The sequence below is a fragment of the Phyllobates terribilis genome, unplaced genomic scaffold (genome assembly GCF_046119375.1).
Source record: "Phyllobates terribilis strain yellow unplaced genomic scaffold, ASM4611937v1 Scaffold_98__1_contigs__length_5973952, whole genome shotgun sequence".
NCBI classification, from domain to species: Eukaryota; Metazoa; Chordata; class Amphibia; order Anura; family Dendrobatidae; genus Phyllobates; species Phyllobates terribilis.
The window spans coordinates 3,559,745-3,573,279 of NW_027362858.1; the positions used below are offsets into that span (position 1 = coordinate 3,559,745).

The window sequence follows — 13,535 nt, forward strand, 5'->3', positions numbered from 1 at the left end:
TGGATTGAGGTGGGAGGCACCGAGTACAAGTGCTCTCTATTTGCTGATGATGTCCTAGTATATATCACTCAATCACATATATCCATCCATGCTGTTATGGCTGAAATAGATCACTTTGTTACATGGTCAAATTTTAAAATCAATGCAGCGAAGTCTGAGGCCCTCGATGTCTCCCTCCCCAAATCCATATAGGATTCCATCCAGTCCAACTTTCCCTTTGCCTGGCCCTCACAGGGTATCAAATACTTAGTAATTCCTATTCATAGAGACCTCTCCCATCTATGTTATCTTAATTTTGGGCCCTTTATTGAACAACTCCATACAGACCACGGTTGGCAAGTTAGAACTGTAAGATTCACTACGTGAACCACTGGTGTTTTGTGGAAAAGCACATGTACACTGTGTTCCAAATTATTATGCAAAAAGTGTTTAGGAGTGATAAGGGAAGAATTTGTTTGTTTGTCAGTTAAACTCATTGATGGTGATGTGTGTCAGGGCTCTTTATATCACTGTAAGCAATTGCAGACACCTGTGCTAATTAGTTTGGCAGGTGTGTCCAATGAAAGGCAAGACTACTTAAGAAGGCTCTCTCACATTATTAAGCAGCCTACATTTTCTGCCAAAATGGGAAAGAAAAAGATGTGTCGGCTGCTGAGAAGCAACAAATTGTGGAGTGTTTAGGTCAAGGCATGACTACAATCAACATTGTGCGATGATCAGGATGAAGTGTCTTGGCAATCAAGAAGTATGTAGCTGATTCACAGTACACACGTGTGCGTGCTGATAAGGGCAAATTGAGGACTCTTTCCTATAGGCAATTACGTCAGGTTGAAAGAGCAGCGGCAAAAAAGCCTTGTCATAGCAGCAGACAAGTTTTTGAAGCTGCTGGTGCCTCCAACGTCCCCCGAACAACAAGATGCAGGGTCCTTCAGAGGTTTGCAGCTGTGTATACGCCATCCTGTCGACCTCCTCTATCCACTTCACACAAGCAGAAACGGCTCCAGTGGGCCAAACATTACATGAAGACTGATTTCAAAACGGTTTTGTTCACGGATGAGTGCCGTGCAGCGCTCGATGGTCCAGATGGATGGAGTGGAGGATGGCTGGTTGATGGACACCCCACGCAAACACGGCTACAGCGCCAACAAGGAGGAGGTGGAGTAATGTTTTGGGCTGGAATCATGGGGAGAGAGATTGTCGGCCCCTTTAGGATCCCTGAAGGTGCTAAAGATGAACTCCATAATGTATGTGGATTTTCTCAAACAGCACTTCCTGCCATGGTTCAAGAAGAAGAACCGTGTATTTCACAGCAAGATCATTTTTCTGCATGATAATGCACCATCTCATGCTGCACATAAAACATCTGCATCTCTGGCTGATATGGGCACAAAAGGGGACAAACTTATGGTGTGACCCCCATGCTCCCCTGACCTCTACCCCATTCAGAACCTTTGGAGCATCATTAAAAGGAGTGTCTATGATGGCGGGAGGCAGTTCACATCTAAGCAACAGCTCTGGGAGGGTATTCTGTCCTCATGCAAAACAATTGAAGCAGAAACCATCCAAAACCTGACAAATTCAATGGACGAGAGAGTTCAGAAGCTCCTTTCGAACAAGGGGTCCTATGTGAAAATGTAACATCACCTAGAATAAAGTTTTCAGTTGAAAACTGTTTGATTTCAGTTTCTAACAACCTGCTAATGCTTATAATTTCAAAAATGACCATTTTTTTGGTCTTTATTAAAATGAAAAGGTTGATCGAAAAGTTTGGGGGATCTAAGAGTGTGGCAACCCAGTAGTCATGATTACTTCGAATTCTGACAATATGAGGGTCATGCTGCAGGTAGTGCAGCAAGAAGGCACTTATGTGTCTTGCGCATCTCGGAGCCCCAAAATTATTTTCCGGGCTAGATGCAGCTAAAAATTATTATTAATTTTAAATCTGGTGAAGCTTTAGTATAGATGGCCTAATAGGATCAGTGCTGCACACTGCTACAAAGCCCAAATTATTTTCCAGTCAAGATACAGATAAACATGATTAGTAATTTTAAATCTGGTGGAGCTTATTATAGATGGCCTAATAGAATCAGTGCTGCACACTGCTACAAAGCCCAAATTATTTTCCAGCCAAGATACAGATAAACATGATTAGTAATTTGAAAGCTTAAAACGGTTGGTAGGGTGATTTTAACCAATCATCAAGCTTTTACTCTCCCCAGGATGACACAGGGGTAGAAAAGTTGTTTCGGATCCATGATTTGTTCATCTTTATGAACGTGAGTCTGTCTACATTATCAGTGGAGAGCCGCGTGCGCTTATCTGTCAGCACACCACCAGCAGCGCTGAACACACGTTCAGACAGAACGCTGGCTGCGGGGCATGACAAGATCTCCAAGGCGTAAGTGGCTAGCTCCGGCCATTTATCCAGATTGGAAGCCCAAAAAGAGCAAGGGTCCAGTGACACAGTCGTGGCTTCAATGTTTACTTGGAGATACTCCTGTACCATCGTCTCTAGGCGTTGACTATGTGTCAGACTTCTTGTCTCCTGTGGCCTTGAAAGGATGGGCTAAAAAAGTGGTGAAATGATTCCGCAAAATTGATGTTACCAGCAGATACTGTGGTTCTGTTACGGTTTGAGTGCTGAACACTTGACGGTCCCACGGTTGGCAAGTTGGAACTGTGAGATTCACTACGTGCACCACTGGTATTTTGTGGAAAAGCACATGTAAGATTCTGCAACAGTCTCTGCTGATACTCCTGCATGCGTGCATCCCTTTCTATGGCAGGAATAATTTCTGCAAATTTACTTTTGTACCGGGGATCTAACAGTGTGGCAACCCAGTAGTCAGGATTATTTCTAATTCTCACAATTCGAGGGTCATGTTGCAGGTAGTGCAGCAAGAAGGCACTCATGTGTGTTGCACATCCAGGAGCACCAAGTCCCTGTTGTGTTGGTGGCGAGGTAACAATCATGCTTCCTTCCTCTGTCCTCTCCCCCCAACCTCGCACAACAGAAATGTGATCAAGGTCTCCCTCATCTGATGAGTCTTCCATCAGTTCGTCCTCCACTTCTTCCTGGGCTACTGCACCTTCCTCACTAGTTTGGCTGCTACCATGCGCCCTGGTAAAACCATCTCCCCCACCCTCACATGCCTGCCGCCTGGGTGCTGCCGACCGTCTGGACCTTGCAGATGTTAGCCCTTCCGCATACAACTCCTCCTCCTCTACTTCCTCCACCTCCTCTTGTGCCACCACCTGACTCCGAATTCTGTTTAACATGTGCTCCAGCATGTAAATCACCGGAATAGTCATGCTGATAATGGCATCGTCAGCACTAAACATCTTCGTCGCCATTTCAAAACTGTGCAGAAGGGTGCATAGGTCCCTGATCTGAGACCACTCCTCCAGCGTGATTTGCCCCACCTCTGGATCTCGTTGGCCCAGGCTATACGTCAGAACGTATTGCACCAGGGCTTGTCGGTGCTGCCACAGTCGCTGCAACATGTGCAGAGTTGAATTCCACTGGGTAGGCACATCGCATTTTAGCCGGTGAAGTGGCAGGCCCAACGACTTCTGTAGAGATGTAAGTCGCTGAGCTGCGGGATGCGAACGGCGAAAGTGAGCACACAGCGACCGTGCCCTCTGCAGAAGGCCATCTAGTCTGGGATAGTGGGCTAAAAATTGCTGGACAACCAGGTTCAACACGTGAGCCATACAAGGCACGTGTGTGACATTGCCCCGGCGAAGGGCCGCACCCAGGTTTGCAGCATTGTCGCACACGGCCTTCCCTGGTTTCAGGTCCAGTGGAGACAACCATTCATGAAATTGGTTCTCCAGAGCTGACCACAACTCCTCAGCTGTGTGACTCACATTTCCCAGACATTTCAATGTAAAAACCGCCTGATGACGTTGAGCCCTACTGCCAGCATAGTAAGGAGGTGTGCAGGATCCCTTCTGCGCAGTTAGAAAGCTTGTGGCATGACCAGACAGGCTTTGGGTGCAGGTGGAAGACCGAGAGGAGGTTGAGGAGGCAGAAGCAGTGGAGGAACTTTGACATAAAGAGGATTGACGCACAACTCGTGGGGACGGCAAGACTTGGACAGCAGCCCCTTGTCCTGCTGTCACCATAGTTACCCAGTGCCCAGTCAGCGACATGTAACGCCCCTGTCCATGCCTACTCGTCCAAGTGTCTGTGGTGAAATGCACCCTGTCACACACAGAGTTTCTCAAAGAAGCGGTGATGTTGTGTGCGACATGCTGGTGGAGCGCAGGCACACCTTTCTTTGAGAAGTAGTGCCGACTGGGCATCTGGTACTGGGGCACTGCGACGGACATAAGGTCTCGAAAATCCTCTGTGTCCACCAGGCGGAAAGGCAGCATTTCTGTAGCCAAGAACTTGCAGATGGTGAAATTCAACCTTTTAGCTTTCTCATGGCTAGGAGGAAATGGTCTTTTACTTGTCCACATCTGAGGGACCGAGGGCTGGCTATTGTTGATAAGGGTGTCCCCGGCAAACTGCCGGTCTGTGAGGAAGATGCAGGCGGACATGTTAGGTTGCCTTGATCCAAAGGTGGTGCTATCGATGTCGGACAGCGCTCAACACCAGCTGGTGTTACCACCTCCAAAGAAAATGATGACCTGCCAATCACGCTGGCTGTTGCGGGTAAAGAGGTGGCAGGTCTGCGCCCCAAAACAGGTGTGACTGCTGTCCCCCCAGTCACAGAGGATGTAGAGGCCGCGGATGCACAAGATATGGCAGACGGTGGTTGGCCCGGCCGGCTAGGCCGCATTGTAGCACACTGAGCTTCCCACTGCAACTTATGCTTCATGTCCATGTGCCGGTTCATGCATGAAGTACTCAAACTATGTATTTTTTGGCCTCTACTTAGCTTTTGCTGACAAATGTTACAGATAACACGAGTTGGGTCATCTTTATCGATCTGAAAAAATGCCCAGGCTATGCAAGGCTTAGCACCCATGCGACCTGAAGAGCCACCACGACTTGTGGTGAGAGGCAGAGTTGTGTTTGAGGATGCAGTTGTTGACGTGCTTCCAGTACTACGTCTCTGTCCAGGAAGGCGCAACCTGACCTCGTCGTCACTAGCATCTTCCTCCACCTCCTCTGCTGACCTCATCTCTTGGCTGACTGTGGGTTGACAGTAAGTGGGATCTCCAACCTCATCATCATCACCCTGTGCGTTATCACACCCGTCGTCCCCAGAGCCAACCTGTTCCTGCCCTGACAAAAAACTAAAGTTGTCGCTCCAATCAGGTATTTGAGTCTTATCATCGTCTTCCTAATTGTCTCCACCAACAGGAGTTACAGTTTGGGAATGAGGGTCTACATTATGGTCAGAAACCTTCTGCGTCTGGTCCTGGATCCGACTCATAAAGATTCTGGGCATCAGTGCAGATCATTTCCTCGTCTGGATTCACAGAAGCGCTGGAGTCGACCTCTGATTCCCAGGCTATAGTATGAGTAAACAGCTCTGCAGACTCAACCATCTGTTCTACCTCATACTCAGACGGGCAGCTGGAGATTTGGGAGCTGTGAGGAAGCAAGTGCGATTGGGGTGACACCTTTGAGGACTGGAGTATTTGTGATGTTGAAGTTGATGTGGAGGAGAGCCCACTTAAAGGAGCACTTGATATCCGTTGAAGCACCTGCTGTTTTTGTGCCTCATCTGGAATTTGTAGCGATTGGCGTGGTCGTAAGAAAGGGATCTTATCACATTGTCCGCTAAAAGAAGTAGACATTTTAGTTTGGCTGGAAAATGGTCTTTCTTGTGCAGATGTTACTGTTGCTTTAACACCTACCCCACGGACACAACCTTTTTTCCCCTTCCCAACACGCCTATTCCCCTTTCCACCAGCAGCAGGCCTTTTTCCACTCATTTTGGTGTTTAACTAATTAACAACTCTGGAGTTGTTTGCACAAAAAAACAATGGATGGGAACCGAGCAGAGCTGAGTGGCCAAACTGTGGTATTAGGCCAAAACTATTGGCTGGGTTAGATGCAGAAAAAAATTATATTCAATTTGCAACCTGATGGAGGTCAGTATAGATGGACTAATAGAGAAAGTCCCACACACTGCTAGAAGGCCAAATATTTTTTCAGAGCTAGATGCAGATAAAAATTATTTTTAATTTGCAACCTGATGGAGGTCTGTATAGATGGATTAATAGAACAAGTCCCACACACAGCTAGAAGCCCAATATTTTTTCAGAGGTAGATGCAGAAAAAAATATATTCAGTTTGCAACCTGATGGAGGTCAGTATAGATGGACTAATACAACAAGTCCCACACACAGCTAGAAGCCCAATATTTTTTCAGAGGTAGATGCAGAAAAAAATATATTCAGTTTGCAACCTGATGGAGGTCTGTATAGATGGATTAATAGAACAAGTCCCACACACAGCTAGAAGCCCAATATTTTTTCAGAGGTAGATGCAGAAAAAAATATATTCAGTTTGCAACCTGATGGAGGTCAGTATAGATGGACTAATACAACAAGTCCCACACACAGCTAGAAGCGCAATATTTTTTCAGAGGTAGATGCAGAAAAAAATATATTCAGTTTGCAACCTGATGGAGGTCTGTATAGATGGATTAATAGAACAAGTCCCACACACAGCTAGAAGTCCAATATTTTTTCAGAGGTAGATGAAGAAAAAAATATATGCAGTTTGCAACCTGATGGAGGTCAGTATAGATGGACTAATACAAGTCCCACACACAGCTAGAAGCCCAATATTTTTTCAGAGCTAGATGCAGAAAAAAATTATATTCAATTTGCAACCTGATGGAGGTCAGTATAGATGGACTAATAGAATGATGCTATGCCCAAAAGATTTTACTTCACTAGGTGCAGTAAAAAAATTGGTATTCTATACACAGGTGGTATATCTTGCAACACAGATAGGCTACTCCACTGACTAACACACTCTGCAATAGGCCAAAAAGGATTAGCTTTGCTAGATTCAGCCAAATGCTGTGAAAAAAACTTGCACAGCACTGGCACAGACCTGCCTGGCAAAAACTGATAGGAACTGATGTAACCTAGTCCTGAAAAGGACTCCAATTACAATTAGTCTTTACTCCCACAATCTATCTATTTAAGAGCACAGACCTGCCTGATAAAAGTCGTAGGAAATGCTGTAACCTAGTCCTTAAAAGGACTGCCTGAAGGAAGAGATGAGTGGTAAGGAGACAGCCTGAGGTTAGAGATGAGTGCAAAGGAGGCAGCTTGAGAGCAGAGAGGAACACTGAGGAGACAGCCTATGTGTAGAGAGAAGCACTGAGGAGACTGCCTGGGAGCATAGAAAAGCGATGAGGAGACAGACTGAGGGCAGAGAGGAGTCCCGAGGAGATGGCCTGAGAGTAAAGAGGAGTGCTGAGGAGATGGCCTGAGTAAAGAGGAGCGCTGAGGAGATGGCCTGAGAGTAAAGGAGAGCGCTGAGGAGATGGCCTGAGTAAAGAGGAGCGCTAAGGAGATGGCCTGATAGTAAAGAGGAGCGCCGAGGAGATGGCCTGAGCGTAAAGAGGAGCGCCGAGGAGATGGCCTGAGCGTAAAGAAGAGCGCCGAGGAGATGGCCTGAGCGTAAAGAAGAGCGCCGAGGAGATGGCCTGAGCGTAAAGAGGAGCGCCGAGGAGATGGCCTGAGTAAAGAGGAGCGCCGAGGAGATGGCCTGAGCATAAAGAGGAGCGCTGAGGAGATGGCCTGAGAGTAAAGGAGAGCGCTGAGGAGATGGCCTGAGAGTAAAGGAGAGCGCTGAGGAGATGGCCTGAGAGTAAAGGAGAGCGCTGAGGAGATGGCCTGAGTAAAGAGGAGCGCTAAGGAGATTGGCCTGATAGTAAAGAGGAGCGCCGAGGAGATGGCCTGAGAGTAAAGAGGAGCGCTGATGAGATGGCCTGAGAGTGAAGAGGAGTGCTGAGGAGATGGCCTGAGAGTAAAGAGGAGCGCTGAGGAGACGGCCTGAGAGTAAAGAGGAGCGCCGAGGAGATGGCCTGAGAGTAAAGAGGAGCACTGAGGAGATGGCCTGAGAGTGAAGAGGAGTGCTGAGGAGATGGCCTGAGAGTAAAGAGGAGCGCTGAGGAGACGGCCTGAGAGTAAAGAGGAGCGCTGAGGAGATGGCCTGAGATTAAAGAGGAGCGCTGAGGAGATGGCCTGAGATTAAAGAGGAGTGCTGAGGCGATGGCCTGAGAGTAAAGAGGAGCGCTGAGGAGATGGCCCGAGAATAAAGAGGAGCGCTGAGGAGATGGCCTGAGAGTAAAGAGGAGCGCTGAGGAGATGGCCTGAGAGTAAAGAGGAGCACTGAGGAGATGGCCTGAGAGTAAAGAGGAGCACTGAGGAGATGGCCTGAGAGTGAAGAGGAGCGCTGAGGAGATGGCCTGAGTAAAGAGGAGCGCTGAGGGGATGGCCTGAGAGTAAAGAGGAGTGCTGAGGAGATGGCCTGAGAGTAAAGAGGAGCGCTGAGAAGACCGACAAGAAATGCAGAGGAGATGGTCTGAGGATAGAAAGGAACACCGAGGAGACGGCCTAAGTGTAAAGGGGTCGTCCATTTACTTTATGTGTTCAGGTTAGAATTAAATGGTAATGGGTGTGGTTAGGGGTTGGAGGAATGGTTATGGACGTGGACTAAGATGTCATGATGTACAATCTATCCCTCTTTATATTCCCTGACAGTTGGGAGGTCAGACAAATGTAAAAATCTAATTGTTTTTGTAGCTGCAAAATGCAATGTGTGAATAAAGTCTATAGAGAGTGTGAGCCCCAATGGGGATGGTGATATTAATGTGTGTACGTGCTGCGGAGTATGGAGGCGATATAGAGAATAATGGGGAATCTCCACATACCTCCACCTGCAGAGCCGCCACCACATAAATGGCTGTTCTGTGCGCACAGGACCTGTGATGAGGTCACAGGAGGGGAGGAGTCAGGGGTCACATGATCAGGGGTCTCAGTGTATACAGGACTCTGCTGTACCCTGCAGGATGGAGCCTGTATAAGTGTTAAGTGTGTGGTGAGCGTCTCTATTAGGCTATAGGCCAGACACTATGTACCACACTTATAAGTGCAGATGGATAAGGCCGATATAGGGCGCCAGTCACACAGATAATACTACGCAGCCGCCCTTCCATGAACCGTCGGTGTAAGTGGTTGTTTCATCTATATTGCACCTGTGCTGCCTCCGCCTTTATTATGGGGACTGTTGTGTCCTGCAGTGTAGTTGATATTGTGTCTGTCACGATTCCTCCGCTCAGTGTGTCTTGGACGCAGTGAGTGACAGGTCAGTCATCCAATCTAGTGCAGGGACGTGCTGAGCTGTCGGTACTTTGATTGACAGCTCAGCCGCCCAATCTGAGACTGGGAGGTGCTGAGTTTACTTCAGGTGTTCCCTGTTCCTAGTGATTACCCAGCTACTTAGCCGAGCTGTAAGTCCCCGATAGCTGCTGGTCGTAGCTTTCAGCTCAATGTGGTCTGGTCCCTCTGCACTTTATGCTCAGAATTCAGACATTCTGATCTTCTGTTGCTGGACCCTGGCTTTCCCTATTGACTTCCAGTTTGTATTACCCCTTTTGCCTTGACACATGCTGACCTTGGAATTCTGACTCTGGACTGTGACCTGACTAGGCCTTTGTATCTTCCCTCTTTTTATAATGTACTCTCCTGGCTGTTGACCTCGAACTCCTTGACTACCCTGACTCACGGCTTGTCCGTGAAAAGTGAGTCAGTGTAACAGCATCTTGGTTTTGGTAAATATGGCTGCCTTTTTTCCATGAGGTTTTTTGAATATGTGGTGGGAGAAAAAATAAATATTTCTAATACTGTGAGCTCTATTGGTATCACGTGCTAAGCGTCTCTGCTCTATGAGGACTGACGAAAGTTCAGTCTGAACTGTGTCCTATACATTACAGCAAAGAGGATAAAAACAACCTCGTTACAGCTCATTCTAATGTCCAAGTACAGACTACAATGCATGGGCTGGCCGCGAGTCTCCTGACCGGAGCGTGACAGCCTCATATATTTCTATAATTGTGAGGTAAAAAATGAGAAAAGAAGCTTTATGGTGGGCGCTGTCATGCTGAAGACAAGGATGAGAAGGTGTAGAAAAACAACAAACATACTAAAAGATAGCAATGTGTTTCAAAATCGATCTGACATCTTCCTAGGACCATCATAAAGCTTTTTTTCCTCATTTTTTGTCTCCTTCTGATGACTTCAACAGTGGAGAAGCAGTCTATATGAGGAATACCATTGTGCTACTTCTCTCATCACAGTTGAGCCTGACCGGCTCAACTCCACCAGGTGGTGGGAATATTGCATCTACCCTTCCCTGTTTCTTATCACCGGGACTTCACCATGGAGCTGTATATACTTCTATGAAGTCGTCATGCTCAGGTCAGGAGATCCACGGTCATACATTGCACAGACGTCTAAATGAGCCCTTAGTATTGTTAAGCACAATAACTGTGGAGGGGAACAAAGTTGAGCATTATTATTGTCTATGGTAATTGGGGAGGGTTGGGGTGTATTACTATTACCGCAGGGCTGGGATGGGCAAGGGGGCATCTGCCTGCTGGCTCCCTCACAAGTGCTGACCCTCTGTGTGGCTACATATACTGTAAGCCTGTCTATATGTGGGTGTATGTATGATAAGGTCTGCACATACACTATATGTGCTTTTATATATTTATGTGTCTACTACAAAAAAGGATACAACTTTGTCAATTATGTGCTGTTTATATGGAATGATGTGGATATACGTATTGTGTCTTATGATGTAAGAAATCACAGGTTATGCAGACATGATGTTTTCATATGTTTGTCATTAAACTCATCTCCTCTCGATCATGTCAGGTTCCCCAGACTTCCCAAATTATCCCCATTATGATTCAGAGACTTATGTACACATAACCTATCAGTTTTTTTAGGTGAATTAAAAAAAACAATTGGTGTGTGGGGACTTTACTAAGACCCTCATGTAATGTTCACTATTGTTATCACAATGCTGCTTGAATGCAGCACAACTAGGACGGCAGTTTCCAAACCACACGCTTTTTATTATACAATTGTTGTGGTATCAATGTAGCAAGCTTGATTGTGTTACTGTATCTACATAGCGAGTATGGATCTGTTATTATTTCTATGCGGTAAGTTTTCTCTGATACAATATATACAGTGAGTACGGAAAGTATTCAGACCCCTTTACATTTTTCACTCTTTGTTTCATTGCAGCCATTTGGTAAATTCTAAAAAGTTCATTTTTTTCTCATTAAAGTCCACTCTGCACCCCATCTTGACTGAAAGAAAACAGAAATGTAGAAATTTTTGCAAATTATAAAAGAAAAACTGAAATATCACATGGTCATAAGTATTCAGACCCTTTGCTCAGACACTCATATTTAAGTCACATGCTGTCCATTTCCTTGTGATCCTCCTTGAGATGGTTCTACTCCTTCATTGGAGTCCAGCTGTGTTTAATTAAACTGATAGGACTTGATTTGGAAAGGCACACACCTGTCTATATAAGACCTCACAGCGCACAGTGCATGTCAGATCAAATGAAAATCATGAGCTCAAAGGAACTGCCCAAGGAGCTCAGAGACAGAATTGTGGCAAGGCACAGATCTGGCCAAGGTTACAAAACAATTTCTGCATTACTCAAGGTTACTAATAGCACAGTGGCCTCCATAATCCTTAAATGGAAGAAGTTTGGGACCACCAAAAGTCTTCCTAGACCTGGCCGTCCAGCGAAGCTGAGCAATCGTGGGAGAAGAGCCAGCTCCAGAGATGCTGTATGGAGATAGGAGAAAGTTCCACAAAGTCAACTATCACTGAAGCCCTCCACCAGTCGGGCCTTTATGGCAGAGTGGTCCAACGGAAGCCTCTCCTCAGTGCAAGACTTATGAAAGCCCGCATAGAGTTTGCTCAAAAACATATGACGGACTCCCAAACTATGAGAAATAAGATTCTCTGGTCTGATGAGACGAAGATAGAACTTTTTTGTGATAATTCTGAGCGGTATGTGTGGAGAACACCAGGAACTGCTCATCACTGTCCAATACAATTCCAACAGTGAAACATGGTCGTGGCAGTATCATGCTATGAGAGTGTTTTTCAGCTGCAGGGACAGGGCGAATGGTTGCAATTGAAGGAAATATGAATGCGGCCAAGTACAGAGATATCCTGGATGAAAACCTCTTCCAGAGTGCTATGGACCTCAGACTTGGCCGAAGGTTAACCTTCCAACAAGACAATGACCCTAAGCACACAGCTAAAATAACAAAGGAGTGGCTTCAGAACAATTCTGTGACCATTCCTGACTGGCCCAGCCAGAGCCCTGACCTAAACCCAATTGAGCATCTCTGGAGAGATCTGAAAATGGCTGTCGACCAACGTTCACCATCCAACCTGATGGGACTGGAGAGGATCTGCAAGGAAGAATGGAAGAGGATCCCCAAATCCAGGTGTGAAAAACTTGTTGCAACATTCCCAAGAAGACTCATGGCTGTACTAGCTCAAAAGGGTGCTTCTACTCAATACTGAGCAAAGGGTCTGAATACTTATGACCATGTGATATTTCAGTTTTTCTTTTTTAATAAATTTGCAAAAATTTCTACATTTCTGTTTTTTTTCAGTCAAGATTGGATTAATTTATTTTATATCTTGATCTGATTTTTATGAACGTAGCGATATCAACCAAATAGGTGTTGTTGTTTTTTATTTCCTAATTTTTAATTAGGCAAAAAGGGGTGTGATTTGAACACACACACACATAAATATATTTATTCATTTTTTGCATAAAAATGTTTTATTCCCCCTGAGATCATCTGATCGCTTGAGCTATATACAGCAATGCCACAGTATTGCTGTGTATAGCAAAAATCATAAATGATAAGTCTCCTATCAATGGCAGGCACAGGTCACAGGTTGGCTTTCACAAGAGTACTGTCATGACAGGCACAGGGTCTTCAGCTGACCCTTGGCTGTCACGACGACCCATCGGTGTTACACGATCGTGACGCGCCCCTGGGCCTGTGTCGCGCTGCGTTGCGCACGCGGGAGCTTACCCGGAGCCGGATCTCTTGAGGGTTGTAGTCTCGTGGCGGTGACCCGGTCCGTGCCCAGGGAGTCAAACTGAGCGGCGATGTAACAGCGGTAGATGTAGGACGACTACGCCACCCGTTGAATGCAGCTATGGAGCTGCCGCTGCAGGACAGTCCGCTGAGGCCGGTGGATGGATGGTGCAGCGTAGATGGTATAACCCCCAACGGGAGGGGTATGGCCTCAGGGCAGCAGATGTGGATGATGGGGGTAGCAGGAACCACTCAGAGACGGTGCGGTGTAATTCAGGGTCTTTACTGGTAACAACGATAGACCGTCCCGGAGTACTTGCTAGTGAACGGGGCCTGGTCAGTCCTTGAGCAGATGGGATCTCCCCTGGCCAGGCGGAGTTGTAGGCCTCCCAAACTGACTGTACTCTTCTGGCTACCTTGCTAGAAGCGGATATAAGTAGCCCACGTCCCTGA

General features: G+C 46.5%; 1 protein-coding gene across 8 annotated transcripts in view; it reads right to left on the bottom strand.

The window, feature by feature from the left end:
* The window catches only part of LOC141198608 (uncharacterized), a 540,563-nt gene that overhangs the window by 21,581 nt on the left and 505,447 nt on the right, over positions 1-13,535 (bottom strand). For 2 of the 8 annotated variants that reach the window (XM_073663036.1, XM_073663035.1), the window contains exon 1: positions 8,859-8,925. The exons of 4 other annotated variants lie outside the window; for them this stretch is intronic. The gene's annotated coding sequence lies outside the window, so the exon portion shown is untranslated. Of the gene's footprint in view, positions 1-8,858; positions 8,926-13,535 lie in introns of those variants that run through there. 2 more of the 8 variants (XM_073663037.1, XM_073663038.1) reach the window with 2 other exon arrangements.